Source organism: Diadema setosum, chromosome 8 (genome assembly GCF_964275005.1).
Source record: "Diadema setosum chromosome 8, eeDiaSeto1, whole genome shotgun sequence".
Lineage (NCBI taxonomy): Eukaryota > Metazoa > Echinodermata > Echinoidea > Diadematoida > Diadematidae > Diadema > Diadema setosum.
In genome coordinates, this window is record NC_092692.1 from 18,491,281 (window position 1) to 18,497,491 (window position 6,211).

Below are 6,211 nucleotides of genomic sequence, written 5' to 3' on the forward strand. Positions count from 1 at the left end.
TTACGATACTCGAGTATACTGAACCCGATCTGACGGCGACTAGGAAAGTTATTGGGGGACCCAACTTATGACGTCACGCAAGGATCGAATCATCAGCCCTGGGACCTTGGTGGAGATGAGGATTGGGCTCTTAACTTTCTGCGAGATACCAAGAAACCATGGAATACCGTACCATATGCATACAGAGCATCCCGGCCATTTTACAAGAAATTGAAGACCTGAATATAAGAACGACCCATAAAGTCCAATTTTTGGCCAAATTCAGTTTGACATGGGAAATTGTAGCTTATGCCTGGACTCATCTTGTGTATAAATGATAAATCCCAATTACCCCCGGAAGTGCCTGAAATGAATGAGTTAAATCTTATATGAATGTAAGAATGAAGGACTTGGGTCATTCTTACATTCATAGCGCCCCCTCTCATCCTTCTCTCATCTATATAGCAGAATATCATGTATATATATGATTCAAAGAACGACCCAAGTCCATAGAACGACCCAAGTCCATCACACAAACTGGCCTCTCCACAATTAATGTAAATGTTAATTGTCATAATAATTTATGTTCTAATTTATATATACAATGTTGCCTTCCCATCACAGTTAAATAGAATATTATTGGACAAATAAAAAAGATAGGAAGTTTTTTTAAGTTTACTCGAAATGGTCTTCCATGGACTTGGGTCGTTCTTATATTCAGATACTCAATTCAAAGTTTATATGATGAAAAGCATTTTTGGAATGGCTGAGACATCCAAAAAAGAAAGAAGACAAAGCGATCCAAATAAAAGGTGCATGGGTCCCACCTTTTATGATAGGTTCTCTGTTTTATCTAAGCCACTTCAAAACCAATTTTCATCAAATAAATGTTGAATCCCTCTTGGAATTGCATGCTCTTTCCCATGTCATAAAGAGGTTTCCCATTATTAAACCTAAAGTTATGTCTCAAACGAAACCATACTATCCACTCTATCCGAAAAAAAAAGTTGTTTTTTCCCCCAACAAACGATGTTCAAAAACTAACAAAAGGAGGTGCATTTTTTCCTAGGGCGGGTGATTGTAAGAGGGTCGATTGTTTGGGGCCTATGGGGTTTATTGCCAAGGGATCAATAGGCCTAACTCTGTGGTAACTATACTAGTAACTAAATGATGCAGCAGGGCAATTTCAAACAGTAAAATCTCGTCGAAGAAACGTCAGTGAACTTGTGGCAGTGATACAGGCATTGTCGAAATAGATATTTGTCCAATGAGTTATAAAAATAGATTATAAGGCATACATGGGCGATATCACGGTTATTAACTCCGTTATTTTTTTTTTTTCCCTAGCAGTACTTGTCTGGGGGACTGGGGGTTGCCCTTTCATGGGGGCTGTCCTATGGGGGGATGATGACACTTATGGCCTAAACTATCATTATCATAATCCAGTGATTGACACACAATTAACGCCAACATATATGCTAATGTGTGTGTGTCTTTGTGTGTGCGTGTGCTGTGTGTGCATAATGTGTGTGAGTGTGTAGATATTTTACACAGATTTTCTTCGCAAAATGTGATAATGATGGACCATGAGAGAAAGTTACATTTAAAGCGCCTGTATGATATAAAAAAGAAAATCGGAAAATCTGTGATTTTTTTTAAATCATGACTTTGAATACAGAATATAGGTCCTAAATTGCCCTAAGAGGTTTGTTATCCATATAGGGGTAGTTGTATAAAATGGGGCCTAGCCCTAGTTTATACGGGGGGGGGGGGGTAATCACCGGGGTGGTATATCCAGGGGTTCATAAACTTTGAATCGGTCCTGTTTACCTTTGGGAACAGTGATTTAAAAAAAAAAAATTCAAGATATCACATTTGATGCATATGTTTAGGTCTGTTGTATCACAAAACATCCTACCCAGCAAAATTTTTGCAGTTAAGCCTAAAATATAAGGATCGAGATATCAGTATTTTTCTCATTAAACCATATCTGTATAGATGGTTTAATCTGGAAACATTTTTATCATCACATAGGGTCCATAACTATTTTTTCACATTTTGTGTATTTAACAATACTTAATTATACGTATTCAGATTTTTACAGTGGTTGTTCTTATCCCTAACTCACATTTTAGAACTATTTTCAAGCACTAATGCTGGTTTTTGTTTCTTAGCTTACTGCAAATGGTATAACCCTCACCTCAAACAATACTGTCAGAGTGGGGTGAAGTGGGAAACAATAATTTTATTGTGATTATTTATGACTTTTCCAGTATAACTTTTCTGATATTACTAACACAAGAATGGGGCACTCATGTCTCGGACCCATGCAGGGACACATTATGGGTACTATTATATATATATATATACATATAGTAGTTATGCCCTATACTTCATTATTTCTACAAAGCGTCATAGTAGGGCAGATATGTAGCAAATTGCATGGTCGAGACTATGATGCTCACATCCGGCGGAAAGTATGAAATTTTGCATATAGGGGTATTCTGGGGCGCTTATTGCCGGATCCAAGAGATCTGACCACGAGGTCGGCCGCCATTTTGAATTCCAATATGGCCGCCATCACAAAATAAATTTAAAGATCCCTATCTTCAGTTCTGAATGACCTGCGATACCAAAACTTGGTACACAAGAGCGTTTTGACAGATTAATTTGAAATGTCTGACAAACATCGAATAGCCGCCATTTTTAATTCCAATATGACGGCCTCGACGAAATGTTCAAAATCCCTATCTCGAGTTCTTTATAAGTGTTGAGTTGCGCTGAAATTAGGTGCAAACAAGTATATTAACATGCTGAGTTTAAAAATTGACTAATGTGATGTGTCTGACAAACGCAATGCCCGCTAATCGCAATCTGGCTGCGAAGACAAACATCACGAATAACATTCACAGGCATGCCAAAAAGTGCAACAAAAATGAAGCACAATGAACCTTTCACTGACGTCACAATGTAACTACAGCAGCGCGCACTCAATCAGTTACAAACGCGCGCTCACAGGGGGGGGGGGGGGGACATTTCATGAAGCATTTTGTCCGACAAAGTTGTCGGACAAAATTGCTCTCAGCCAGTCAGATGCAAGGAGTAGCTTGTAACAGTTTGTCAGAAAAATATCCGACCAAAACGCTTCATGAAATGCCCCTGGAGCCTAATTTACAAACCCAAGATAGAGATTTTCAGCACTCCAACATATTATGGCACCTATATGTAGGAAAATTCAAATTGGCTGCCGTGCAGCTTGTCAGAAAAGTCTGTTATTGAAGTCATCATATCACCATGCTTTTATGTATCAAATTTAAAAGGCTTGTGTCATTCAGAAGATAGGGATCTTTGACGGCGGCCATATTGGAATTCAAAATGGCGGCCGAACCCATGGTCTGGGGGGTGTTTCATCAACGCTTGTCAGCGCCGACCACTGTCGGCGCTGACCAATTTCAGCAAAATCCTTGGTTTTGATTGGCTGAGATGCTCTGGTAACTGACTGTTACTATGGTGATTCAATTTGTCAGCGCCGACAAACGTTGATGAAACACCCCCCAGATCTCTTGGATCCGGCAATTTTTGAAATCGTGAGCCCTGTCTTATAAAACTTGTGATAGAACTCAATCAATCACAGATATCTTGAAACAGAAAGCTGCAATCAATCGCAACCTGTGATAGATTGATTGTAGTTCTCCGTCTTAATTTCAGTCATAACTTTTTTATAAGATGGATTTGCATTCAATCGTAAAGTTGTGATTGATTTGAATCAATCACAAGTCTTTATAAGACGGGCCCATAGAGCTGTATTTATACAGCTCTATCGCGGACGGGGCCCAGCGCCCCAAAATACCTCTCTGCGCAAAATTTCGTACTACTGTACTTTCCGCCGTATGCAATGGTATGTGAGCATCTTTTTCACAATCTGCCCCATACTTGTAGTTCTACAGTACTAGTGCGTAAATCATCGATCCCAGATTGCGCGCACGTTCCACATGACACTGGGGTAGTCATTCACCACCACAGATGGCTCGTCTGCTGCAACACTGCGTCGCGTGTTAATGTGTGTTGTGGTAGCCGGTGCGTGTTTGGTGTATACAGCAGGGATGTGTGGTGATCATCGGTGTAGCAAGAGTGTGACGGTTCGATGCCTTTACTGTACAATAGACGTATAAGTAGCAAGCAGTGTACGATCTTTTTGGACGTAGCTAGCTCGCCCTATCTCGAAAAGTGATGGTGATGGTGTGATTGCTGTCGTAAGAATTCAAGCTGCTGTGCTGCTCTGCTATGCTGTGAGACGAGCTGATAAAGTAACATTGAGGCGAGTTAGAAAGAAACACTTTGCCATTACTGTCTTTGCGTCTGGGCAGTCCCAGATTTACTTTACTGCATACCCGAGCATTTGTTAATCGAATGTTCAAGTTCAATTTCAAGTTCAAGTAGGCCTAATGTTAGGTAGCTTTTTCTTGAGCCTCACGATCGAACTTGTACAATGCAATAATTGCCAATGCGTTAAAATGGCCAATGCCTGTGTCTGTGACTACTACTACTACAGTAGACGTGATAATGATAGACAGTGTGTGTTCTGAGCTGACATTGGTTATGTTTGGCTGACGACGTTTGCAGTTTGTAACGTTAGATTTACATCATGACACGCAGAGTAAATTTCCAGACTTTCGTCAGTTTCTGAAAATATGCATGCTGAAATGTTTTCTGTATCATTTAGACCAACTAGTAGTACTAAACAGTTGGAATGACTTGCCAGTTGCCTACAATCAGTGACAATCCAGCTACATTTTACTCATTAATAGGTCTACGTAGTATGGTAGCCCTACTACATATCGACCACCCTTATTGAAACCGACCGCTTTAAATTCGCGCACTGAACACTTAGTACGCACTTCTCTGCGCGCAAAGCACATAAAAATGGATTGGCTTTGAATGTAGATGAGGATGGTGTGGGAAAACGCGATAATTCACTGTTCATTAATGGTTTTAATCAAGGACAAAATTTCGAATGAATATTTTCACCGAATCGTAATGACAGCACAATGTAATATCTATGGAAGTTTCTAAAAGGCTTCTAAAAAGCTTCGTACAACACGGTGTTCAATACAACTCGGTTTGCGTGCATTGTCAATGCAAAAACAGCGGTCGATCCTAATAACGCGATTTACCGCGGGGAGCTGAAACGAGGCCACGCAAGTTCGTCGGCGATATTTTTGCACTGAAACTTCGAATCGAAAAGGGAACAACGGCATTTGATAGAGCTGGATTTTCTCAATCACGTAGGTCAAGTTTTTTACGTGAATTTCAGTGTTAAATATTCTTATCAAGCAAATAAACATTAGGCGGTCGATAAGTAGTAGGTCCAACCATACTAGATTTAGAAGTCCATGGTCTGGGCGTCATACATCACTGGCGGGGGGGGGGGGGGGGGTTCCGTTGCATTGGTGAGAGCGCATCCCCCACCCTAAAAAGGAAAGCACGCACAATCTGTCCATGGGATGGGCCCTGCACACTCTTATTCATAATAGCCGGGTTCACACGTACACCAAATAGCGGGATACAAATCTCGAGATTTGCATCGCGATTGTCATCCCGAGTTTTTTGCACGTGTGGACAGAAAAAACCCGTAAATTAGCGGGATAAGCATCGCGATGCTAATCTCAAGAAATCTTGCGCTGGTTCGTCAATTAGCGGGATAATTGGCCCTGCGCTGGTACGTGTGAACGGTCGGGATTAGAATCTCGAGTTTTTATATCCCATCATGCAATGCGCACATCACAACAGCGAGGCCTCTGCGAAGAGGTCCTTCATCTCTTTGGCGCACCAAAACAACAGCGCGCGAACCACACCACTGACGCGTAAAAGACAATGGACAAAGGAAAGTGCGCACAGGCAGTGATAGAGTAGGGCGCTGCGTGACCTAGTTTGCAGGCTTTGCTGTTATCTCTATCTGCAATTAGCGGGATAATTCGGTACGTGTGGACGCTCGCCAAAAAACTGGAGATGTGGATCGCGATTGTCATCCCGCTATTTTGTACGTGTGAGCCCGGCTATTATGGGCTCGGTCACTTTGCGCCCTCGCATGCGTGATAGAAAACTCTAACTAATGTTACGGGAGCTTTCCGCTTTAACAAAAATCAGGTTCTCACGACGGGGATGTTCAGAGGGGAAAAACCATCATGCTCATTCATGAATTACCATAGTATTTCTGGCCCGAAAGTACACC